The sequence below is a fragment of the Papio anubis genome, unplaced genomic scaffold, assembly GCF_008728515.1.
Source record: "Papio anubis isolate 15944 unplaced genomic scaffold, Panubis1.0 scaffold300, whole genome shotgun sequence".
In the NCBI taxonomy this organism is placed as follows: domain Eukaryota; kingdom Metazoa; phylum Chordata; class Mammalia; order Primates; family Cercopithecidae; genus Papio; species Papio anubis.
The window spans coordinates 51,298-78,712 of record NW_022163107.1 but is presented as its reverse complement, the minus strand read 5'-3'; the positions used below and the strand labels follow the sequence as shown (position 1 = coordinate 78,712).

General features: G+C 40.5%; 1 pseudogene; it reads left to right on the top strand.

The window, feature by feature from the left end:
* The first annotated feature begins 1,388 nt into the window (after positions 1–1,388).
* LOC101023290 lies at positions 1,389–16,173 on the top strand (annotated as a pseudogene).
* The last annotated feature ends 11,242 nt before the right edge of the window (positions 16,174–27,415 follow it).

Sequence of the window (27,415 nt, the reverse complement as noted above, 5' to 3'; positions counted from 1 at the left end):
CAACCTCGTTCCTAGACTTTGAACCTGACTCTATCACTAAGAGCCTCACACAGCAAATGGAAACCTCCACACGAGAGACAACTATCTTCCCCTGGGTTCTCCCCTCTGCCATTTCTTGCATCTTTCCTAAAAGTGACATTGCTCCGGAAAAATCTCTAGGTCTGTGTCCTGGTGGTTGATATAGTTCTAGAAGAGAGGTTCAAAACTGTATTATAGGTGTGCAGCAGAATTGTACTAAACTTTGTAAGACACTCTATGCCTATTATGATATAAGAGGAAATCCGTTTTCAAGACAGCCATTTTTCACAATTGACACATATTGAATTTTATACTAATGGAGATATCTTTCCTTTCTTTAGACTGGAAAGAGAAAGTAAATGGCTGCAAATTTCAACATAGGTAATTCTAATGAGGATATTTAAACAGATGAATAATGAATTAAAATTATAAGAAGAAGGAAAATAAAGTCCTATAGGTACAGATGAATGCAGTCTGTGGATCAAGAGAGGCACACTTTTTCGAGCTTCTGTGACTTCAAAAACATGTGCTTTATTCGATTCTGATTTACTAACAAGCGTTGCAAATAGGTCTTCATCTTCTGGTTCAAAAGTTAATGGCAAAACGCACCCTTACTTTTGCAGCAACTTAAAAGATATGTCCCAATATCTATAAGTATACATTTTGATCATAAAACAAAAGACAGATTTCAAAAATATATACTTTTTTGAAATATGTACTGCGTAAAGTAAATCTTTGAAGATGCCAATGAAGACATGAAATTTCCATCCAAAAAACAGTGATTCGGCTGGGCACAGTGGCTCATGCCTGTAATCCCAGCCCTTTGGGAGCCCGAGGTGGGTGGATTGCTTGAGGTCAGTAATTCAAGACTAGCCTGACCAACATGGTGAAATCCCATCTCTATAAAAAAAATTAGCCGGATGTGGTGGCAGGCACCTGTAATCCCAGCTAAGAGGGTAAGGCAGGAGAATCGCTTGAACCCAGGAGGCAGAGTTTGGAGTTAGCAAGATTGTGCCATTGCACTCCAGCCTGGGTGACAGAGCAAGACTCCATCTCAAAAACAAACAACAAAAAACCACCACCAACAACAAAAAATTATTCATATAAACTTCACACCCTTATGACATCTAATAAACCTAAGTGGTGAGTGAGCCTAGAGTGATATCAAATAAAATACTTCAGAAACACACATTTACCACGTGTGAACGTATGTACTATTTCTAAAATATACTGGTGGGATGACGGAATGGCCCCAAGTAGGATCAAAAATCCCAGCCCCGACACCTTAGGCTGTCTCGTCGGGCACAAATCTTTAGCGCCCAGCCTGGGCTCAGGCACCAGGTACCATGAAGCACCAGTACTTAAGAGATTATGGAATCTGAGACCCAAAATGTTAAAAAAAAAAAAAAAAAAGAAAAGAAAAGAAAAAAAGGAACTTTTGTGATAATATTGAAGATCATTTTATTGACCTTTCTAGAAAAAAAAAAGAGAATATGACTAATAAGAACATGAAGGAGGTTAAGAAATCTCCAAAACAGTTGTCTGCTTACATAAATAGAACAGTTGGAGAAGCTGTGAAAAGCCCAGATAAACTCTGTGAAGTGATCTATAAGAGAAAGAAAGTTTATCACCCCTTTCCAAATTCATGTTACAGAAAAGCAAGAGTCCCATAGAAGTGGGGGCTGTGACATTGCAAATGAAGAAAACCAAATGGCTTGTGCAGTCCTCCTGCCTGAAAAACGATGTCATAATGGTTGAACATATTTGATTAACTCCAGTGATTCTGGTTCTTCACAGACAGAAACCCATCATCAAAACCTAGTGAGTATTTTTCTAAGTTTTCTCTGGACCTTGAAAAATGGCCCAAGTTTTGTTCAGAAGAAATTTGAGACAGAATGTAGCCTTAATTTTCTGTAGAAATAGACATATAAAGGAATGTGTAGCTTATTTGTTAAGGATGGAAGATCTTGGCATTGTGGTAGATTGCCTTCCTGTGCCTACCAATAGTTTACAGAAGAAAAACAATGTATCTCACTTTGCTACTGTGTAGACTTGTTGCCTCTAGTAAAGTTAATACTTACAAGCAAATTTGAAGAATACATTAGCTGTGGGCTCTCAGAGTGGACACACAGAACTAATGGAATAAATACATATATAAAGTGGAGTTTATTATTGCCTCACACGATCACAAGGTCCCACAATAGGCCATCTGCAGGCTGAGGAGCAAGGAGAGCCAGTCCAAGTTCCAACACTGAAGAACTTGGAGTTCAATGTTCGAGGACAGGAAGCATCCAGCATGGGAGAAAAATGTAGACTGGGAGGCTAGGCCAGTCTTTGTTTTCACATTTTTCTGCCTGCTTATATTCTAGCCGTGCTGGCAGTTGATTCGATTGTGCTCCACCCAGATTACAGAATCTGCCTTTCCAGCCCACTGACTCGCGCACCCCTTTGGCAACACCCTATAGTACTTACAATAGAGGACAAAACATGTTTTACATGTACCACAGAACTTAAAATTTTAAAAAGTCCCTGTGTTCTGGTTTTTAAAAATATAAATGGCCAGGGATCACATTAATTTGAAAATTCTAAGGCAGAGATATTGGGGAAAGAAAGCTTAATAGTCTTCCAACTGAATCCTATTTATCAACTCGGGTATTTTTTAAATTTTAACTTTAACTGACAAATCATTGTATATACTATGGGGTACACTGTAATGTTTTGATAGATGTTTACATTGTGAAAAGATTAAATCAAGCTAATTCAATAAATTCAATAAAGCTTAATAGTCTTACAAATGAGTCTTCTTTTTCCTTTTTCTTATTTATTTATGATGCAGATACTCATACTTTATTATAAAAATGGCATATTTTCCTCCAATCTGTTGGAGTCCTCTAACTTTGTTTGAGGTATCTTTTGTTAAATAATAGTTTTTAATTTTGCTGTCAAATTTACCTATCTTTGCTTTATATGGCTTTTGATTTAACTTATTTTTTTAATTTTTGTTTTTGTTTCACACACTTTGATTTCAGGTTCAGGAGTACATGTGAAGGTTTGTTATACAGGCAAATTGCGTGTCACAGAGGTTTGGTGTGCAGATTATTTTGCCACTCAGGAAATACGCATAGTACTCAATAGGTAGTTTTCAATCCTTACTCTCCTCTCTCCCTCTACCCTCAGTGATGAATATTAGTCATCAACTGATGCATTTTTAAAATCCCTTTTTTTTCACTACAACCACCGTTGGTTGACTAATTATCTTAAAAATGCCTCAAAAGCACTTGGAAGGACTGATCTCAGAAAACAGCCCACCATTTCTCTGCAGGGCCAAACAGCCGAGGGGTCCTCCTTGACTGTGCCTTATCCCCACACACCCGACGCACACAGCCACTGCAGGTCCCCCGTGCCCTACCTCCAAACACGACTTGTCCAGGTCTAACCCTTCCTCTGCACACAGCTGCAGTCCTGGTGCCATTCACCTGTGCCTCTTCCCTGAATTTCGGCAATATTCTTCTAATGGTTATCCCCACTCCTTATTTTGTCCCTCTCCAGTCCATTCTCCACACAGTGGCCAGAGTCACTTTCTGACAAGAATTAGGTCACGTCACTCCTGTTCTCTAAACTTCCTTACTCAGAATAAAACCCAAACTCCTTACAGGATCCAAACCATGTGGCTCTTGTCTGCCCTTTCAACCTCATCTCCCACCTGTCTGCACTTATGTACCAAGCTTCAGCCAGTCCAACTTGTCCTCTGCTCCTAGATCAGTGATGCCCACACACAGCACAGGGACACTGACGAAATGGCCTCTCCATGCCTGGCTTCTTCCTGTTGTTCAGGACTCATCTCCAGTGTCACTTCCTGAGAAAGAGCTTCACTGACAACCCATGTATAATAATCCCTGTCTCGATCATTTTCTACTCTACCTGTTAATTTTTTCTCAAAACACAAATCCCCATATGAAATTGCCCCTCTCATTGATTTGTGTACCTGCTTCTTGCCAGTTTCCCCAAACTAGAATGATAGCTCCAGGGATTCTTCTTGTTTTATTCTCTGTAATGTTTCCTCAAGTGTCTCACAGATAATCACTAAATAAAAATTACTGAATTGAAAAAATTGTTACCTACTGGACATGGAAGAGAAGACACAGAAATTTAAAGCTGAGTGGCAGGAGCAACTAACAATGAAATTAAACATCAAAGGATTCGAACTTTTCATAGACCGTGTTGCCATCCACAGCAGTGCTTTTCAAGCATGGATGAGTAACAGAAACACCAAAAGAAATTGCTCAAAACGTAGACACCTCTCACCTCACCTCCCTGGTTTTGATTCTGCAGATCTAGGCTGGGCCCAAGTATCTGCAAGTTTAGCAAGCAACCGTGGACAAATCTGATGAAGTGGTCCGTAGATCACACTTGTAAAACTCCTGACCTAAACAGCTCGGAATTGGGTACCATAAGTTTAATGCCCACCATACAAAGTTCTGGGATATCTGCAGTTGCTCTGTTAATATATTAGCTGAAAGTGCACTGGTTCTTCCCCACCACATAAGAAAACAGATTGCCACATGAGATCACACTTAAATTTCAGGGTATTCCTGGGTGGTCTAGAGGTGTGAGGATTATTATCCTGTTGGATAGACAAAGTTGGCAGAAAGGTATGACTTGCCTAAAGTGTCCCCATGATGTGACTTGGGTCTCTTTCCTCTTGCTCCAGTAACCTAAGAGGCTTTCAGAGTCTCAGATGCTAAACTAGAAGAGAGAGTAAGGGGATAAGAAAGCACATGGAATAGAGAAGAAAGTAAAAGGATGAGAAAACACATGAAATGCAGGGGATGGGGTGATGATGTCTGGCCTATCCCCACTCAGTTAACTGTAAGCTGTGCAATGATGCTTTTCCTCTTCCTCACCTCCATCCCAGAACCCCTCCCACACACAGCAGTGACACTGAAGCTCACACATAATGGAAATGTGGGCTTATTGCTGCTTGATGTTACATTTCCAAGTATTCGCTCTAGTAGTTAGGCCATTATGTTAATGCCAGAGGCATTCCATTGACAGAATGGAGGAGGCAAGTTGGAATGGGGAATTACCATTTGCTGATGGTCTACTAGGTACCACACACTGTAGGTTATTTTCAGGCTTTTTCTCTTCACGCCCTCAAAGTGATGTTCTGAGGCTGACATCAGAGCTTCCTTTCTACAGATGATGGATAAGAGGCTTAGAGGACCAAGTACATATTCAAAGAATTTTATGGAAGCTTCAAATGGACATGAGACCTACTTCAAGGGGCTCCCACTGGCCAATTTTGAGAACACTTCAGCACCAAAATTGATATGGTTTTGATATTGTCCCCTCTGAATCTCATGTAGAATTGCAATTCCCATTGTTGAAGGTGAAGCCTGATGGGGTGTGACTGGATCATAGGGGTGGATTTCTCATGAATGGTTTAGTGCCATCCCCTTAGTGCTAAGAGGGTTCTCCCTCAGTTCATGCAAGATCTGGATGTTTAAAAGTCTGAAACCTTCCCCTTGTCTGTCTCTCTGGTTTCCACTCTTGCCATGTGACATGCCTGCTACTGCTTTGCCTTCTGTCACAATTCAAAGCTCTCAGGCTTCCCTAGAAGCTGAGCAGATCCTGGGGCCATGCTTCCTATCCAGCCTGTAGAATCGTGGGCCAATTAAACCTTTTTCTTCATACCGTCTCAGGTATTTTTGTATAACAATGCAAGAATGGCCTAATACAAAAACTATATACTAATAATTACAGAGGGCAACCCTTTGAGGAACATGGGAATCTCTGAGTCATATTGACATAAATAAATGTTAATAAATACATTGATAAATAAGGGAGAAGAAAAAGCTCTTTTTCTCAAATGCAAACTAAAAATTCCAGAAGGAATATCAAAATTGGAAAACAGCCACTTAACAACTATCATAATAATACATGATTCAGGCAAAAAACATAAATGAATGTTCATTCTTCACCCAATCTCACGGCAGTCACTGAGTCACCATGGTAACAATGTGGGCCAAGATAGCTCAGAAAAGAAAAATAAGCATCACTTTGATTTGTTTTGTAGTATGTCCTAGGAACTGAACTGGTCTGATATGACTGCAGTAATTAGCCTGAAGTATTCCTCACAATAAATCTTCCTGACAGCTTCAGCAATATACACATTCATGCACACATACATACCCACATACTTACATACATGTTCTCTCTCTCTCTCACCACCTAAGATCCCAGGAATTCATTGAGGTGGATTGCTGGTGGTGGGGAGTAGGTTACAAACCCCACAATTCAATAGATAAATTCTGACCACATATAAAGTTGAAATCTACTAAACTACTTTATGATGGATTTTTCTGGAGATGACCTGTTGATTTGTCTCTGGGACATTTTTTCCTGTAGTTACAGTACATTTTCAATAACTTCTGAAAGTTGACATGGAAACACAGGCAAATGCTTGTTAAGTATCAGGTACATTTTCCATTTTATAGTCTGAGATCTCAACCTAGAAAGTTAGCTAACAGCTACAGTTAAACATTTGGCCACTGACAGCTCAGTGAAAATAAAATATGCAGAAATGTAATTCAAAATAGTGGCATTTGTAAGAGCACCAATAAATATGAAATAATTAGGAATAATCTATCCAAACATGTGACAAGTCGGTATAGTGAACACCACATAACATTGCTAAGAGAAATTAAGACCTAAATAAATAGAGAAACATACTGTCTTCATGAGTTGCAAGACTCGGTATTGTTAAGATGCCTGTTCTGTTTAAACTGATCTATATATTCACAATAATCCCAGTAAAAATCCTGATATAGTTTTGAAATAAACTATGCTGTTTCTAAAATGCATGTAAAAATACAAAGGCTCTAGACTATGAAAACAACTTTGAGAAAGAACAAAATGGATAACAAACACTACCTGATTTTAAGACTTCTTACAAACCCATAGTAATCAAGACAGTGTGCTACTGGCATCAAGGCAGAAAAGTAGATCAAAAGAACAAAATAAACCACCTAAAAATTGACCTACATATATTAGATAACTGACTTTTGACAAAGTTGCAGAAGCCATTCAATGTCTAAAGGATGGTATTATCAATATATTGTGCTGAAACAAGTGGATATTCATGTACATAATTGTAAACTGTGATCTATATATAGTACCATATACAAAAGACAAGAAAGGCAATTCAAAATGGATCATAGATGTAAATATAAAACCTAAAGCTGTAAAACTTGTAGAAGAAAACACGGGAGAGCAAGATTGTGACCTTGAGTTAGGTAAAGATTTCTTAGATGAATAAATCAATAATTAGGAATGCATCAAAGTTAAAAACTCTGGGTCTTACAAAGACACTATTAAGAGAATGAAAAGACTAGCCTCTGATTGGAAGAAAATGTTTGAAAATTGTATCTGATAAAGTACTTGTATCCAAAATATAGAAAAATACCACAAAATTAAATAACAAACACTCCAATAAATAAATAGGCAAAAGAATTGAATAGACAGTCATCTATAGAAGATAAACAACTGTCAAACACATGAAAAGATATTCAACCATCATTAATCATTAGGGAAATGTAAATGAAAACTACAAGGCACCACTACCTCATGGCTTTGCTTTTTTGGAGTTTAAAAATTATTCTTGGCATTGTTCCCTTACAGTACTCTTTCTATAGCACCTAAATAAATTTCTTCTATGCTTGTTATGAATGAATGTTTTCATTTAAAAATATATAATTGTTGAGTTTTGTTAGTTTTGGTTCAAAGTGGTCAGTTTAATATGAAATATTCTGGGTGTAAACCAGGTGTTTTCAATTCAGATACATTTTGGTTTACCTAAGCACACTTTCCAGTAGGATTATTTTGTTGTGACTTACCTTCTCTTATACATAAATTTGTGTTAATTGTAAATTTGGGTTTGTTAAAGTATTTCAGGAGGCTGATAGGTGGTGTGTTCATGTCCATTCAACTAAGCTCCCTATTCCTAATTTACTACTAAATCCTCCTTTGACCTTTAGTTTCATAGGGGTTATTATAGGTGGAGTGTTCTTTAATTAGAAACTGTAGCCCATTTCTTCCCATCTCATAGACTACATCTTGACCTAATGCTTTTATGTAAATATTTGTGATTACTTTTAAGACTTTTTAGAGTTAGCTGAAGATAGCAGTATACAGGCTGAATTGGCAAGAGATGGTGAGGTTTGTCAGAGTTTATCAGTTATAGGACAGCCTCCTCTAGAGGAATATAAAGCAGTGCCAAATCCTCTGAGATTTAAGCTGTTGCTGGTAGTAGTACTCTGGCAAATAACTTTGTTTATTCAGTTATTTAAGTTTATGGCTAAGCATAGTGGGGTATCTAATCCCAGTTTGGGCCTTAGCTATTATGAATTCAGAACATAATAAAGTCACTTTCGTAGTTTATTTTCATTTTAGCTATTGCCTTTTATGGCTTACAGCTTTAGTTAGACATAATCACAAACGTGCTGGGTTTTATTGATTTGAGTTAATCATATGACCTCAGTGGCTGACACGAAATTTACCAGCCCTAGGGGGAATTACTGTAGCTTGCTCAAACTTTTGTTTATTGCTTAATTTCTATCACTGCTGTTTCTCATGGGAGTGTGGTTGAGCAAGGCATTATGAGATACTAATTAATGTGCTTGGTATCTGCTCCTTTTGATCTTTTGCTGATCTGGAGGGCATTCTCAATGGAATTCAGACACTTGCATATGTAATCTCGCTAAGAATTAATAAAAAGGCCGGGACCAAAGCTGTGTGTTGATGAAGTTACATGAATTCATCCAGGCATTTTCAGTGGCTTGCTTTAGTGAATTAAAATACAACAACTTGTATCTAGAAAATACTCTCTCAAGGGGAAATTGCTAAATTTAAGTGTTATTCTAGTATTGAGAGACTTTTGATAATCTTATTAAGAAACAAAGTTTTAGCCTAGAAAATCAAAATTTTAATGGATTTTTCTGTTTGTTTTAGAAAATGCTTTAATTAGGAGTTAGGCTGAAATAATGTTCTAGATAAGTTTATAATTGAATTTAATAATATGTGGGTACATATTAGAGCCTTAGGTAATAATCAGTGATAAAAGATTTTTTGTTTGGGGAGTTTAGCAAGAATAAAAGATTTATATTTACATAAATACTGTAACAGCTCAAAGTAAGGGATTAGAGGGAATTTGCAGAGTTAATCATATATAATGGGAATAATTATGCATCTGTGACTGTATCTTGTTTTTATTATGTCCATTGAGCATGGATTAATTAACACCTTATGGTTTTTATGTGGGAAAATAACATTCAATTTAAGATCAGCTACAATCAAGTTGTGTCAAGGCCTTGACAGCCATGTCGGATCACATCATCCCCCCAAATTAAGAAATACCAAATGCACGACACCACAGTGATGAGTGATCATGGGCTGATTAGTCATTAGTCCATTGAGATGTCTTATTTAAGAGGAATGACTGGATGGTTATAAGCTCATGGCCCTTAAGTAAGAACCACATGTCTGGTATAGTCTCAGTCTAGAAACCCCCAAGTTTTCTGAGTCCAGAGTGAGAAGATGGACACTTCCTGAGTAGACTGCTAATTTATCAAAGCTTAGTAGATAAGAAATCCTATTGGAGGTGATATGCATGTTGTCAAAAAAGGATTTGACTTCCTGTGCTATGTATGGTCAATAATATTATGTCCTATGTAAAATGAAGAACTTATTGTATGGAACAACACTCATTTTTAAATACATTTATATGGACTTTTAATGTATTATGCACTGTGATTAGTTTGATGTGCATGTTTGTATGCATGGGGAATGGATTTTAAAGCACTATAAGATATAAATGTATAATGTATGATGAAGTGTTTATAGTACTAGTGCATAATTAATGGGGTAAATTACATAATGCATGGTGTACACAAGGTGATTAGATTTTATACTTATTTTTTCCATACTGATATAGAACTCAAGAGCCGTCTCTTTGCATTCAGTATAAGAATCAGGGAATAGAATTTCAACTTTGGGTGCTGATAGTGGAGTGAAAAGCTTTTTCTTTGACTGCACTGGGGAGAGGTGCTCTCCATTTTTGGTTTACAAAACCAAATTTAATAAACTGCAAGAACTCTTCATTGAAGTTTATTCTTGATTAGGCTAGCAAGTGGCATTAATATAAGAACAAGGGAAAAATATACAATGGATATACTTGTTCAATAATAATGAAAGGGTGTTCTACTGATTGACCTTTAATTTGTGTGAATATGAGGTTATTATATACTAGAACCCAGAATAGGCATTGGCTTAGTAGCTGGAATATCATGCTTTGTTGTTTAGATAACTGAAGGATTGGGATGATTGCTAGAATTAAGATTAAGAGCACAAGGGCTACAACACCTCCTAGTTTATTGGAGACAGATCCTAAATTTCACTGACAAATAGAAGATATCACTCTGGTTTGATATGCGGTGGTATATTGAGGGGATTTGCTGGAATATATTCTGGGTTTCCTAAAAAGTCATGGGAGAATAAAACAAGTTTGAATAGAAGTGATAGTAGAAAAACAAATCCTAAAATGCCTTTAATTGTGTGGTAGTGATGGAATGGGATTTTATTTGTATTGGTTGAGATTCCTTGGGTTATTTGATCCTGTTTCATGTGGGAATAGAAGGTACACAATAACTAGAGCTGAAACAATGAATGGCAGAATAAAATGAAAGGTGAAGAATTGTGTGAAGGTGCCTTTGTCAAGAGAAAATCCACCTCTGATTCATTCTAACAGGTTGGTGCCAATGTATGCAATAGTTGATAGTAAATTTGGGATTGTTGTTTCTCTTCATGGTAAGATATAACCTATGAATGCTATAGCTATTACTGTGAATAAAAGAATAATTCCAATGTTTCAGGTTTCTAGAAAGGTATAGACCTCAGCCTACATGAATAAACAGGTAAAGAATATAGATATCCACTAGCACGCAGATATTAAATGATTCAGCCATAGCTTACATCTCAGCAGATGTGCGTGATAGAGGAAAATGCAGTTATTCTGTCTGAGGTATAGTATATAGCTAGGAAAAGTGCTGTAATGATTTGTAAAACTAGGCAAACTCGGTAGGAAACTGAAATTTCTTCATGTTGAGATGTTTGATGGTGCTGGTAGATCGATGGTGGGAAATGAAGGAAGAGCAAAGGGACATGTTACATGGCAGCAGGTAAGAGAGCTTGTGCAGGGGAACTCCCATTTATATAACCATCAGATCTCGCGAGACTTATTTGCTGTCACGTGAACAGTATGGGGGAACCACTCCCATGATTCAGTTATCTCCACTTGGCCCCACCTTTGACACGTGGGGATTACAATTCAAGGTGAGATTTGGGCGGGGACACAGCCTAACCATATCAATGGGACAGGAAAAAAGAGGCATTCAGAGGGTGGCTGGTGGGAGAACATTGGCACCTTAGTGGGTGAAAAGAGCAGCCATGCCGGTTGGGCAAGTCAGGGCCTGGGCAGAGCGAGGAGGGTGTCCTGGTGGGGGTGGCCTGGCATGGAGTTTAGTGGCATTGAGTTCAGGGCAGAGTGAGGAGGAAGGCGTGGTGGGGAGATTGGTTGCTGCAGTGGAGCACGTGTTAGATAATTGAAAGGACTCACAAGATTCCACAGTGACTACTCAAATGAGGACTTAATAAAAGCACAGGAGGTGATTCAGCTGGAGGAAGAAAGCACAAGCCAGCATCAGTGACTGAAGAGACACACTGGTGTGGCAACCCAGGGCCACTCGTTGGCTGCACAGGGCACATTTTGTCTCTAGATTATGAACTATCAAGATGTGTCCAAGGAATCTTGGTGTCAGGAGAGACTGGGCAAAAACATTGAGCGCTGTCTTCTGTGTTTGGTCACAAAGTTAACCCAGGCCCTGTGACCAGGTGTAAGGCATCAATCCGCACCTCCCTGAGTAGTGTGATCAAGCTGGCCCTGGGGACCACCAGGGGCATTTTTAACTTCAAACTGGCCCGCTTCTCCTTATCTTGAGTAAGAGTGGGCACGAGGGTTTCCTTGCAAATGAGCATAGAGCTGTCCCGGTTTCACTGTAAGATAACTGTTTTACGCAGCTATTTAGAGGGATATTTATTAAATGAGTAAACAGTTTAAAGACCATAGAAGTGGAGTTCTCACTGTTAGAGGAGAGAATTACAAATATGGGAAGGGAGAAAACTAGAATGAGCCCTGAGATGTATTGGAATTGGGTAGATTGGAGTGAAGATAGGGTGTTTAAAAAGAGAAATAGACAGTGAAATCAATATAGGTGTTAGGAGTGTGTGTATTCCCTAGCTCTGACCACTCAGAGGGGCCGAAAGTACCTAACCCCCCCATAGCAATGAGCACATCTAGTGCCTGAATTTTGGCTTATAAATATTTCCCACAAAAAGGAACTAGAGATCATGGGAGAAATGCCTGATTCCAGGGCTGTGGCAGAAAAATACAAGATGAACTTGAATATCTTGTGCCAGAAAGCAAGAAAGTACTGCAAGAATGAGGGGGCGTGTCGAAAGGTCTAAGAAGCCAGCTTGGATGGACTCATACTGGCCAAATCAGGGACAATTTGAGTATCACTGTAAATAATAATGATAGATTATAACCCATCAGCTAAAATAGGAAGCCGCAAAGCCACACAAGTATAACTAAATAAACCGTGATCTCCCAATACCAGTGCTGTTGACCTTTTGGATTAGACAATTCTTTGTCACAGGTTGGGCTGCCTTGTGTGATGTAGGATGTGTGTCACAATTCCTGGCTTCCACCTGCTATACCAGTGCTTTAGACTAGTGTCATCCAGCAGACAGGATGCCAGTCACCAATGACATTTTAGATTTTCTAGTGGCCACAGGTGTTACAATCCAAAATGTCTCCAGACGTTGCCAGATATCCCTTTGTGGGGTGGGGGTGGGGGGGCAGTGCACAAAGTCGCCTTGATTGGGGGCCAAAAGACTCAAGAATAAGTTTAGAGTTTGGTGGGGAACAAGGATATTGGCATTGTATCAAAGTACCCTTCCTCCCTTTCCTAAATTTACTAATGACAAGAGGGGGAAACAATACATTGGCAATGGAGAAGCCAGGCAGACTTCAACGATCAAAGTGAAGATCCTTATCGATGGGATAAATGGAAGTCATGTGTCCTAGGTAGGGTGCCATGACAAGAACACAGTGTTTCTGCGATATCCCTGCCAAAGATGCTGATATGATTTGGATGCGTGTCCCCACCAAATCTCATGTGGAATTGTAATCCCCAGTGTTGGAGGTGGGGCTTAGTGGGAGGTGATTGGATCATGGGGGCAGAGTTCTCATGAATGAGATGTTACTGCCTTTAATAAAGCTTTGTTGCCTGCAACTGTCCCCCTTTGTATGTTTGGGAACCTTGAGAACAGTCACACATGATTGTGGTAATACTTTGGTTGGTCACTAATAGTGTAACACTATCGGGGGCTCCTCTCCACACTGGGACCACAGGGGAAAAGAGCTTGTGAAGAGTTCTGGGACAGAACACTGAATGGGGCCACTGAGATGGGTCACTTCAAGGTACAATGCTCTTAACCTATACCTTAAACTGAGAAAGACAGAAAGTTCCACACAGCATCAGAAAAACAAAAACAAAAACAAAATGTGTTTGAAAAGTGGAATCATCTTTGGTTGTGGAAAACATATCTTCTTCACAGGATGTGCTTAAATCAAAACTAACAGACAATCTAGGCCTGAAATATAAATATTTGTTAACAGATGCTGGCGAGGCTGCAGACAATAGGAAACTCCTATTCACTGTCACTGGCAATGTAAATGAGGTCAGCCACTATGGAAAGCAGTTTGGAGATTTCACAAAAAATGTAAAAGAGAGCTATTAATTGAACCAGCAATCTCATTGCTGGGTATATACCCAAAGAAAATACAACACTCTACCAAAAAGACACATGCAAACCTGCACACACAGCACTTCTGTCTCATATAAATTTGACATTATTTTCAAAAGTGTTCGTTTGTGAAAAATTTTCACCCATGGTAGGGATGAAGAAGTACATTCTCGCTAAGGTCAAGAGGCACACACTGGAAGGCAGCCTTGGGGGCAGGGCTGGGAAAGCCAGGAGCACCAGCATCCTCGGCATAAGCCAGCAGGTGTTGGCTGAAGTAACAGGTGCTCTGGCAAAATGGGAAGGAGTTACTTAGACACAATTGTTATTTCTTGAATTTCCTATTTTTCCTAGGATGTCTTTATTATTTTCTTACTGTCCTGTCTATGTTTAGTCACATGGCCCTCAGAGGTGACTTGTGTCTGCAAAATGAGGAATTCATCTCTGTTCTTTGGTCAAGGAAGAGGGAGTTATGTAATTTCATAAACTGTCCATATCTGATGACAGAAATCAAAACAAGACTGAACAGATGGAGGAGATACATTATATACATGAATAGAAAAACTCAGTGTTATCAGGATGCCAGTTCTCCCCAATGTACGGATTCAATGCACTTCTAATAAAAATGGAAGCTAATTATTTTACGGATATAGAAAAGTTAATTCTAAAGCTTATATGGAGAAGCAAAAGACCTTGAATAGCTAACACAATATTGAAGGAGTACAAAGTTGGAGGAAAGACAGGCATTACTCAACTTCAGGAATTACTGTAAAGCTACGGTAATCAAGGTAGTATCATGTTGATGAAAGAATACACAGATTAATGAAACAAGACAGAGTTTAGAAATAGAGACATGTCAGTATATTTAATCTTTGATGAAAAAGTAAAGGCAACATGATGAAACAAAGATTGATTTCTTCTGAAATTGATGCTGGAACAACTGAATATCCACATGTGGAAAAAAAAAAAAAGAATCAGATCTTACCCCCTCACCAAAATTAATGCAAAATGAATCATAGACATAAATGTCAAACACAAAACTGTGAAACTTCTGGAAAGTAACAGGAGAAAATCTCGTCTCTCTTGGGTTTGATGATCTCTAGAGAAAACGCCAAAGTTACAGTACATAAAAGAAATAATATGATAAGCTAGACTTGATTTAAATGTCACATTTTTGTTCTGTTAAAGCCATTGAAAGAGAAGACAAGCCACAGACTGGAAGAAAATATTTGAAAAACATATTTGATTAATGAATTTTATCCGAATTATACCAATATTATTAAAACTAAATAATAAGAAACAAATAACCCAATTTAAAAATGAACTAAACACTGTAACAGGCATCTCACCAAATAAAATGTACAAATAAAATATAAGCATATGTAATGACGTTCCACATAATATTTTCTTAGAGAAATACAGTAATGAGCTACTACTGAACATCTATGGGAATGACCGAAAGCAAGAACATGGTCACCCACTTTAATCACGTGGTCCCTGTCACATAATTAGAGGGCGCTGGGGGCTTTAACTCTGCAAGTTGATGTGTAAAGAATTCGACTTCGATATGATATCGTGACTAGAAATCTTGTATGTATGTATGTATGTATTTGTTTTGAAAGAGATTCTCTGTTGCCCAGGCTTGGAGCGCAGGGGCACGAATAACCAAACAATAAGCAAAATCCAGAAGACTGAAAACGTCAAGTGCTGTCAAGGATGTGAAGCAACAGGCCCTCTCATTCCCTGTTTGTGGCACAGTTTACTGTACCCACGAACTCCCAGGCCCAAGTGATCCTCCCACAATCAATCTCCCAAGTAGCTGGGGCCACAGGCATGCACCACCATGCCTGCCTGATTTGTTTTATTTTTGTAGAGATGAAGTTTCCCTGTGTTGTCTAATCTGGTCTGAAACTCCTGGGATCAAGTGATCCTCTCATCTCGGTCTCCCAAAGCGCTGGAAGTACAGGCACGAGGTCCTGCACCCAGCCTGGAAGTCTTTAAACAGAATGAGTTCAATCTAACTTTTTCTCCCTCTGCTCTACTCAGCTAAGTCTCCCTCTCAGCCCAAGGGAGAGAACCGCAGCTCAGACCCATCCAGGATGGGGACAGATTACCCAGCGCCACCGTCATGCTCCAGATGCGGGTCAACGAGGAAGGGGCCTTGAGGCCTGGCCGCGGGTGCAGTCAGAAACCTTGAAGCCGTCCAAACGAGACCCGCCGTCCCTGCCTGTCTGAGTTGTAGGGGCTACCTGCATTAGGCGCACAAGCAAAATGGCCAAGCAACCTCAAACTCCCTTCTTCCCCTCTGGGCCCAGGCAGCGCGAACTAGGGACAGATGCCGCTGCTGCACTGAAGTCTATCGATCCGCCCCATATCTGCACCAGGGCAGGACCCGGCTGCTCGGCCCCATCCTGGCGGCTGCACAGTGCCCAGACCCCTCAACCCAGCGCCGTGAGCGCGAGCCAAGGAATAGCAGGGCCTAGAGACGGAGGATGTGTTCCACACGGCGACCCTCTGGCCTTCTGGGCCCAGCCCGGAAGCCTCCACCATGGGCTCAGCTGCAGCCGGAATTTGAAGGTGGCAGCAGCGTTGCCAACCCTAGAATCTGTCCGCGCCACCAGCTGCGACGAACCCTAGGGTCGAACGCCGCCACTGCGCCTAAGTCAGGCGTTGGACCCTGGGCTGCAAGAGGGCGGGAACCTGCAGCAAAGCCTCATCCCCGCAGCTGTACAGGACCCAGAGGTCGCGAGCCTGAGCTGCCAGCTTTGGCAAAGGTAGAGCAGAGACCAGGGTGAAAGGCTGGTGGACTCGACGACCCTTAGCTGTCTGGGCCCAATCCTGCAGCCTCCAGCGTGAACTCATCTGCAGCTGCCGCCTGAATATGACACGCGGCAGCAGGGGCTGCATCCCTGACCCTGCCATATCACCAGCAGCGCGGATCCTTGGCCAGAAGCTTCCAGGGCGCCGAAGTCACGGGATGAGTCCCTAGCTGCAGGAGGGCAGAAACCTGTGTAACAAACCTGCACATCCTGCACATGTACCCCTAAGGTTAAAATAAAATTTAAATAAATAACGAAAATAAGTTTAACTCCAATGTAGATACCATCTGTGTCCTGAATATAGAAATTTTATTGTATAGAAGAGCAAACAAATTAAAATATCCATGAAAAATCTGAAAATTGAAACAGAGTGACTTCCCCTGTAAAATATTGTAGAGACTTGGAAATTAAAATTGTGTTGTATTGTTTCATCATGAGTCTGAGAGACCAATGGAATACAACATTCAAAAGCAGAATAAAGCATGTATGAAAATGTACTGTACAATAAAAGCAGGAGTGTAGAAAGAAGAGATGACAGCTTGCTACGTCTCGTTGGACTCTGAAGCTAACAGGCAGCAGGCTTTGTCTCTCACCACGTGTGCTTTCTGCAAGTCTGGTATTGCCACATGTGCAGGAAGGACATTTAATATTTGAGCAAGAAGATTTGGGGGTGAATATCTGAATAAGGTGTAATTTTTCTTCCTCAATATTTATTGTAACCTATTCTCACAGCCCACAGTATGTTTTCTGCTGGGTTTAAATGTTACTGCCTTTAATAAAGCTTTATTACCTGTAACTGTCCCCCTTTGTATGTTTGGGAACCTTGAGAACAGTCACACATGATTGTGGTAATTCTTTAGTTGGTCACTTGCCTGGTGAAACACTGTGGTGGGGCGGCTCATCTCTACACTGGTCACACAGGGCAAAAGCTTACGAAGAGTTCTAGGACAGAACACTGCATGGGGCCACTGAGATGGGTCACTTCAAGGTACAGTGCTCTTAACCTATACTTTAAACTGCGGCAGACAGAAAGCTTCACATGGCATCAGAAACAGAAAAATAAAAAAACATGTTTGAAATGTTGAATCATCTTTGGTAGTTAAAAAGACTATCTTCTTCAGAGTATGTGCTGAAATAAAAACTAACAGATGATCTATGCCTGGAATAAAAGTGGTTATTTGTTAACAGATGCTGGCGAGGCTGCAGATAATAGAAAACTCCTATTCACTGTCACTGGGAATGTAAATTAGGTCAGCCACTATGGAAAGCAGTTTGGAGATTTCTCAAAAAACATAATATAGAGCTACTAATTGAACCAGCAATCTCATTACTGGGTGTATACCCAAAAAAAATACAACACTCTACCAAAAAGACACATGCAAACATGCACGTGCAGCACCTCTGTTTCATATAAATTTGACATTATTTTAAAAAGTGTTTATTTGTGAAAAAATTTCACCCATGGTAGGGATGAAGAAGTACATTCTCACTAAGATCAAGAGGCACACACCAGAAGGCAGCCTTGGGGGCAGGACTGGGAAAGCCAGGAGCACCAGCATCCTAGGCACAAGCTAGCAGGTATTGGCTGAAGCCACAGGTGCCCTGGGAAAATGGAAAGGAGTTACTTAGAGTTGCTGATTCATGAATTTCCTATATTTCCCAGGATGTCTGTTATTTTCTTACCCTTCTATGTTTAGACACATGGCCCTTACAGGTGACTTGTTGGCTGCAGAATGAAGAATTCATCACTGTCCTTTGGTCAAGTTAGAGGGAGTTATGCAATTTCATAAAATGTCCATATCTGATGACAGAAATCAAAAAAGAACTGAACAGATAGAGAAGATACATTATGTTAATGGATAGAAAAACTGAATATTGTCAGGATGTCAGCTCTTCCCAATGTAGAGATTCAATGCACCTCTAATCAACATGGAAGCAAATTATTTTATGGATATAGAAAAGCTAATTCTAAAGCTCATATGGAGAAGAAAAAGACCTTGAATAGCTAACACAATATTGAAGGGGAGAACAAAGTCGGAGGAAAGACAGGCACTGACCCAACTTCAAGACTTACTGTAAAGCTGCAGTAATCAAGGCGGTATCATGTTGATGAAAGAATACACAGATTAATGAAACAAGACAGTTTAGAAATAGAGAAAAATCAATATATTTAATATTTGATGAAAAAGTAAAGGCAATATGATGAAACAAAGATTGGTTTCCTCTGAAATTGGTGCTGGAACAACTGAATATCCGCAAGTGAAAAAAAAAAATGAATCAGATCTTACCCCCTCACCAAAATTAACTCAAAATGAATCATAGACATAAATGTCAAACACAAAACTATAAAATTTCTGGAAAAAAAAACAGGAGAAAATCTAGACTCTCTCAGGTTTGATGATCTCTAGAAAAAATGCCAAAGTTACCGCACCTAAAAGAAATAATATGATAAGCTGGACTTGATTAAAATGTCACATTTTTTTTCTGTTAAAGCCACTGAAAGAGAAGACAAGCCACAGACTGGAAGAAAATATTTGCAAAACATATTTGAATAATGAATTTTCTCCACAATATACCAATATTCTTAAAATTGAATAATAAATAAACAACCCAATTAAAAAGTGAACTAAAGACTGTAACAGGCATCTCACCCAATAAAATATGCAAATAAAAATAATCATATGTAATGATGGTCCATATAATGTTTCCTTATGAAAATGCAGTAATGAGCTATCACTGCACATCTATTGGAATGTCCAAAAGCAAGAACATGGTCACCCACTTTAATCACATGGTCCCTATCACATAATTAGAGGACGCTGGGAGTTTCAACTCTGCAAGCTTGGTGTGTAAAGAATTCGACATAGATATGATATACTGACTAGAAGTTATTTATTTATTTATTTATTTAGAGAGTCTGTGTTGCCCAGGCTTAAAATACAGGGGCAGAAATAACCAAATAATAACGGAAATCTAGAAGACCGCGATGTCAAATGCTTTCTAGGATGCGGAACAACAAGGCCTCTCATTCCTTGTTTGTGACAATCACAGATCACTATACCCACAAACCCCCCGGAACCAAGTGATCCTCCCAAAATCAATCTCCCAAGTAGCTAGCTTGCATCACCATGCCTGGCTGATTTGTTTTATTTTTGTAGAGACGAAGTCTCCCTGTGTTGTCTAAGCTGGTCTGAAACTCCTGGGACCAAGTGATCCTCCTATCTTGGTCTCCCAAAGTGCAGGAAATACAGACATGAGGCATTGCACCCAGCCTGGAAGTCTTTAAATAGGATGAGTTCAATTTAACTGTTTCTCCATCTGCTCTGCTCAGCTGAGTCTCCCTTTCAGCCCAAGGGAGAGAACCGCAGCTCAGCCCCATCCAGGATGACTGCAGATTACCCAGTGTCACCGCCATACTCCAGGTGTGGGTGAACCAGGAAGGGACGCTGGGGCCGAGCACGGGGCACACTCAGCAACCTGAAGCCGTCAAACCGGACCAGCTATCCGTGCCCCTGTCTGAGCTTTAGCCTCTACCTGCACTTGGTGAGCAGGCAAATATGGCCGAGCAACCCTAAACTCCCTTCTTCCCCTTGGGCCCAGTCAGCGCGGACCAGGGACAGATGCTGCTACAGCGTTGACGTCAGTCGGTCCGCCCCATATCTGCACCAGGGCAGGAACCCGCCGCTCAGCCCCATCCTGGCGGCTGCACAATGCCCAAAGCCCGCAACCCAGCGCTCCGGGCGCGAGTCAAGAAGTGCACGGCCTAGAGAGAGAGGGCGTGTGCCGCACGGCGACGCTCAGACCCTCTGTGTCCAGCCCTACAGCCTCCGCCGTGGGCTCAGCTGCAGCTGGCGTTTGAACGTGGCAGCAGCTTGGCAACCCCAGAACCTGACCTCGCCACCAGCCGCGGCACACCCCAGGGTCGGACGCCGCCGCTGGGCCTAAGTGGTGGGACCTCACCCGCAGGAAGGCGGGAATCTGCCTCAATGCCTCATCCCAGCAGCTGTACGGGGCTCAGAGGTCGCGAGCCTGAGCTACCAGCGCCGGCCAAGGAACAGCAGAGCCCAGGGTGGAAGGGCGGGTTCACTCGACTACCCTCAGCGGTCTGGGCCCAGCCCTGCAGCCTCCACCGTGGACTCAGTTGCAGCTCCCATCTGAACCTGGCACGCGGCAGCAGGGGCTCCAACCCGGACTCTGTCAGCGCCACCAGCAGCGCGGATCCTTGGATAAGAAACGTCCAGGGAGCCTAAGGCAGGGGTGGGTCCCCAGCTGCAGGAGGGCGGGAACCCACGCTCAGCGCCATCCAGGAGGCTGCAGGTGCCCAGCACCAGGGCCCAGATTCTGGATCGCGGGTCGAGAAGGGGCCAGAGGCGGCTATGTCAAGCGGGTCGTGTGGCAGGGCGTTTCCCACGTTCTGCTCCAGGGAGGCCCGCCAGCCCGACAGTGCCTCAGCGGCGGGTGCCACCTACACGCGGGGCCCGGGGGGAGCGCTGCCAGGGGGCGAGTCTTCTCAGACTGCTGAGCTGCGCATTCGCTGCTGCCTAACGGCGCTGCTCAGCGAATTTCTCCCAGGAGAAGACGAGTGTCCAAGAGCTTCGCCAGACAGCAAGTTTTACTGCTATCGGAGCTTTTTTGCTTGTTTAATTGGAGAAATGAACGCACTTCATGCTTTCTATTGAAAGATTAAAAAAATAATAATAAGCCCCTTCGAAAAGTCTCTACAATCAGATAGAAATGTCCTATTGTGTTCTTTCACCCCAAATCTCACAGGAGTGGCTTAGAGCCCCTTGAGTGCTAGGGGATTGAAGGTTGCTGAATTACATAGATCTTGTGGCCCACGGCAGGTGTCCCCTCCCCTTTGCCTCTTTTTCCAAGCCTCTGATGTCCTACCCATGTACATGTAAAGCAGGAGTAAGATTGACTGTCAAATAAGTCATGGTTCAGTTGGGTTTTTGATAACATGCTTATGCTGGAGATGAATGACTGACTGAGACTCTGTTTAGTTGTTTTCCAGGAACAGGTAAATACAGAGCTTCTAGGTTGGTCATGGAGTTTATCTTTTCAGTAGTCTATGCTTTGATAAGCTGAATATTTAAAGGTTGGAGACTGCCATGAAGCTCTGCAGAAGAAAGATCTGGAAGTGGGAGAAACTTTCACTATATACAGTGGCTCCCAATTCCAGATCTTTCTCTCTTTGTATATATAGTACTTAGAGAAATGCAACTATCAGGACTCAGTTTTTCTAGCAGTCTCTCTCCTTGGGTATAAGTACCTATAAGATTTTTAAGGCTTTGCTAGTTTATGTAGACCTGAACAAGGAAAGACAAGTACAAAATAAGTAATTAGATTTTATTATTAATGTGTCAATTTTTGTTGAGAAAAATATCCCCAATAACAAATATACATTTGTGTTTTGACATTTGTAGGTTCGGCTTTTCCACATTTCAAATATTTCAGGGGACTCTCTGTTGTGTTTTAGGGTGAAGGGAAGCAATAGGGCCTTCTTAAGTGGTTTTTATGCTGAAAAACAAAGAATGTCATTTTCCAATGACACAGATTAGTCTTTGAATCAGTGAAAGATAATCGATAAGAAGCAAGGTAAATGTATCTTTCTCCCTTATTTTAGGTTATCAAATTTGTTCCAGTTTAGATATCAAAAGTTATGTCAGCCATTAAGTAGATTTTCAGTTCATCATTGAGGACAGTTTGTGAGGATGAATTATACTCAGGGTATGCCAGTTATTTTGGCTGTCATTTCTTGTTATGAAACTAAGAGTGAGTCTTCATTGGATGTTATAGGTTGAGGAGGTAGAGTCAAAAATAGGTAACTAAAATCTTTTTTAAAAACAGAGGCATATTTTAATTATACCAAGAAACATGATTTAATATACAGAAGACTGATTTTTCCCCAGATTTTGTTTTTTGTTCTCATTTTTTTGGAGTAAGCACCAAGACATGAACTAGCAGATTTTCTTTTTAAATATATGAATTTGCTTATTTTGTTGTATTTTGTTTCTCTAAAGTCTTTTCAGCAAACTGACTATTGAAAATTCACAGTCTACAAAAGTTAAGGAAGACTTTAATCTTGCTACCAATGTAAAATGGTCTCTTGTGAAGTTGATTTTCTCTGTTGGAATCTAGTTCTGTATAGTATTTACTTTTCATGTTTAGCAGTGGTGTAAGTACCATTATTTCATGTTGGTAATACAAAATTAGTTTTCTTTCTTTTCTGGAGGCTCTGGGGAAGAATCCACCTCTCAGTTCATCCAAATCATTGGTGGAATTCAGTTCTGTGTTGTAGGTGTGAGGTCCCCATTTCCTTGCTGGCTGTCACCTGGGGATCCACCCTTAAGTACCCCATGCCTCTCTCCAGTGGTTGCATGGAGCCCACTGCATCTTAGAACCAATGAAAAGGAGATTTGAATACTCTCCTACTTGGACTCTCTCTGTCTTCCTGTTTTGCAAGCCCCCTGCTTCTTCTTATTCTATTGCATGTCTCTGACTCCAGCCAGGGAAAGTTCTCCACCTTTAAGGGCTTCTGGGATTAGATTGAGCCCATCCCAATAATCCAGGTCCATACCCTTTAGTCACACATACAAAGTCCCTTTCTTCATGTAATGTAACACAATTGCAGTTTCTAGAGATTCCAATGTGAACGTTTATTTGGATGGAAGGCAAATCAGTAAAGCCATCTGGATGCCTTGTTGAAACAGATTCCTCAGCAATCTGCCTCACAATCAAGGTTTCTGATTTAAAATGTCTTATCACAGGGCCTAGGAATTTGAATTTGTTGGGAACATATCTGACATCAACTGGCCCCAAAACTGGCCATGAACAAAATCTCTGCAACACCGTGACATGTTTGTGATGGACATAATGCCCATGCTGAAGGTTCTGGGTTTACTGGAATGAGGGCAAGGAACACCTGGCCCACCCAGGGCAGAAAACCACTTAAAGGCATTCCTAAGCCACAAACAATAGCATGAGTGATCTGTGCCTTAAGGACATGTTCCTGCTCAGATAACTAGCCAGAGCCCATCTCTTTGTTTCAGCCCATCCCTTTGTTTCCCGTGAGGAATACTTTTAGCAAATCTATACTCTGTAGAAACAATGCTTATCACTGGCTTGCTGTCAGTAAGTATGTGGGTAAATCTCTGTTTGGGGCTCTCAGCTCTGAAGGCTGTGAGACCTCTGATTTCCCACTCCACATCCTATATTTCTGTGTGTGTGTCTTTAATTCCTCTAGTGCCACTGGGTTAGGGTCTCCCTGACTGAGCTGGTCTCTGCAAGTGGTGCCTGTACGTGGGGCTCAAACTCAGGTTGAAGGGTCACCAGTGCGATGGTTGGAGAACATGAAACTAAGCTGGAGGACACCCGAGTACTCTTAAGCAATCCCCGTGGTGAGTAAAAAGGGAAGCTTGGAAGCATCAGGGTAACAATGGGACAAGTGTGGGCTCTGTTTCATTCCACCTTGGAACGTTTTCACACTAATGATGGGGAGGAAGTAAAGTATAACGAAGTAACAGAAGAGGTGACAGAGCAGGTTTGTTTGCCAGCTAAAGCTAAAGCGGCAAAGGAGGGAGAGGTTTATCCCTACCCGTCTGCAGCCCCTCATTATTTTGAAGGAAAAAATTGGCCTGACCCTCCAGATATTTCTTTTCTGGTGGACACTGGGCAAAATGTAGTCGCCCCCGTGACTGTTCAAGCAGCACCTTGAGTGACCGCTCTCAGTTGTATTCAGGCAGGAATTCAAGAAGCTAGAAGAGAGGGTGATTTAGAGGCTTGGCAGTTCACTGTTAGGATACACCCCCCAGATCAACAGGGAAATATTATAGCTACATTTGAGCCTTTTTCTTTCAAATTCGGGAAATGCCATGAGGGGCCCATCATGGGCCCCATTCCAAACTGGGGCATTTCCAGCTCAGGCCATTCCCTCACCCCTGTACAAAGTCTGTCCCCCACCACAGCTTGTAGTGCCGCAGTAGATTTATGCTGCACAAAAGCTGTGAGCCTTCTGCCTGGGAAACCCCCACAAGACGTTTCAACAGTGGTCTGTGGACCCTTGCCAGCCAGGATGATTAGATTACTTCTAGGCAGGTCTAGTTTAAATTTAAAAGGAGTACAAATACAAACAGGTGTCATTGATTCAGATTACAATGGGGAAATTCAAATTGTTATATCTACTTCTGTTCCCTGGAAAGCAGAGCCAGGAGAGCATATAGCACAGCTCCTGATCGTGCCATATGTGAAAATGGGGAAAAGTGAAATTAAATGAACAGGAGGATTTGGAAGCACAAATAAACAAGGCAAAGCAGCTTATTGGGTGAATCAAATTATTGATAAACATCTTACCTGTGAAATAACTATTCAGGGAAACAAATTGAAAGGTTTGGTAGACACAGGAGCAGACATTTCAATCATTTCTTTACAACACTGGCCATCTGCATGACCAATTCAACTTGCTCAATTTAACACAGTTGGAGTTGGTAAAGTCCCTGAAGTAGATCAAAGTAGTTATATTTTACATTGTTAAGGGCCCAGTGGACAACCTGGGACTATTCATTTAATTCTAACTTCTGTGCCTATAAATTTATGGGGGAGAGATTTATTACAACAATGGGGAGCACGAGTTCTAATTCCAGAACAATTATATAGCCCTCAAAGTCAACATATGATGCATGAAATGGGGGTATGTTCCTGGTATGGGACTCGAAAAAAATCTGCAAGGTTTGAAGGAACTGCTTCAAGCAGAAAGACAAAGTTCCTACCAAGGTTTAGGATACCATTTTTGATGGCAGCCCATGTTAAGCCTCCAGAACCTATACCTTTAAAATGGTTAACAGAGAAGCCAATTTGGATAGAACAATGGTCACTAAGTAAAGAGAAACCGGAGGCTTTAGAAAACTTAGTTACTGAACAATTAGAAAAAGGACACATAGCTCCAACATTTTCCCCTTGGAATTCTACAGTTTTTGTAATTAAGAAAAAATCAGTAAATGGAGAATGTCAACTGACTTAAGAGCCATTAATTCAATTACACAACCTAGGGGAGCATTGCATCCAGCATTGCCTTCTCCTACTATAATTCCAAAAAATTGGCCTTCAATATTTACAGATTTAAAATACTGTTTCTTTACTATCCCCTTAGGTGAGCAAGACTGTGAATGGTTTGCATTTACAATTCCTGCAGTAAACAACCTGCAGCCTGCTAAGTGTTTTCATTGGAAAGTGTTGCCACAAGGCATGTTAAACAGTTCAACAATTTTCCAGACTTATGTAGGGCAAGCAATTGAACCCACTTGTAAAAAATTTTCACAGTGTTACATTATTCATTATATGGATGATTTATTTTGTGCTGTCCCCACTAGAGAAATATTACTCAATGTGATGATCACTTGCAAAATTTGATTTCTCATGCTGGTTTAATTATAGTGCACCTGTAATCCCAGCTACTTGGGAGGCTGACACAGGAGAATGGCGTGAAACTGAGAGGCAGAGCTTGCAGTGAGCTGAGATCACGCCACTGTACTCCAGCCTGGGCAACAGTGTAAGACTCCATCTCAAAAAAAAAAAAAAAAAAATTGTCAAGTATATTTTCCACGTCTCTTGGAAAAATATATAAATGTTCTTCTTACCTTGTTATTATGGTAAATTACATTGGTCATTATTCAAATGGTAGAGTAAATTTGAATTCCCGTGGTAAACTTACTTGGGCATGATATACTATCCTTTATATATACTACTGGATTTAATTTATGAATATTTAATTAAGGAATTTTGCAGCATTTTTCATAATGGATATTAGGCTTCTATTTTATTAACTTGTTGTTAAGTCTTTGTCATTATTCCAGCCCCCAAAAGTAAGAGTGCTTTCCTGGTATTGTATTTTCAAAAAAATTCAGTATAATGTTGGCTTTAATTCTTCACTAAGTATGTCATATAACTGGCATACAGCCTGAAACAACCTGGGATACAACCTGAAACAACCTGGGCCTGGACTTTCTTTTTCAGAAGGAATTTGACAACAAAATCAATATTTTGCTAGATATGGAGCTTTCAGATTTTCTGTTCATCTTTATCAGTTTTGCTAAGTTATATTTTTCAAAGAGTGTTTCTGTTTCTTCTAAGCTGTCCCCAATTTGTTGGCATCAAGTTGTCTGTAATATTGTCTTACCCATTTTATTTTCAGTGCCTCTGTGATCTGTACTGATAACCCCTCTTCTATTCATGATATTGATTATTTCTTTTTTTCTTCATCAGTCTAAGTAGTGGTTTATCAATTTTGTTATTCATTACAAATAATCAGCTTTTAGATTCATTGAAGTTAAATATTTATCTGTTCTCTATTTTAGTTATCTATGGTCTTATCTTTATTATTTTCTTAATTCTACTTATTTTGGGTTTAATTTTCTCTTTCTTTCTTTTTTTTTTTTTTTTGAAACGGAGTCTCACTCTGTTGCCTGGGCTAGAGTGCAGTAGTGCAATCTTTCCAGTGATCTTTTTCTCTTGATATAAACTACTCATCAAAATTTATAATACATTTATTTTTTAAATTAACTGAGTGCCAGAAATGATTGTAATAATAACTCAACCCAAGAGAACGTTGTTTTGTTTTGTTTTGCTTTTTTATTTATTTAATTTTTTTTGAGACAGAGTCT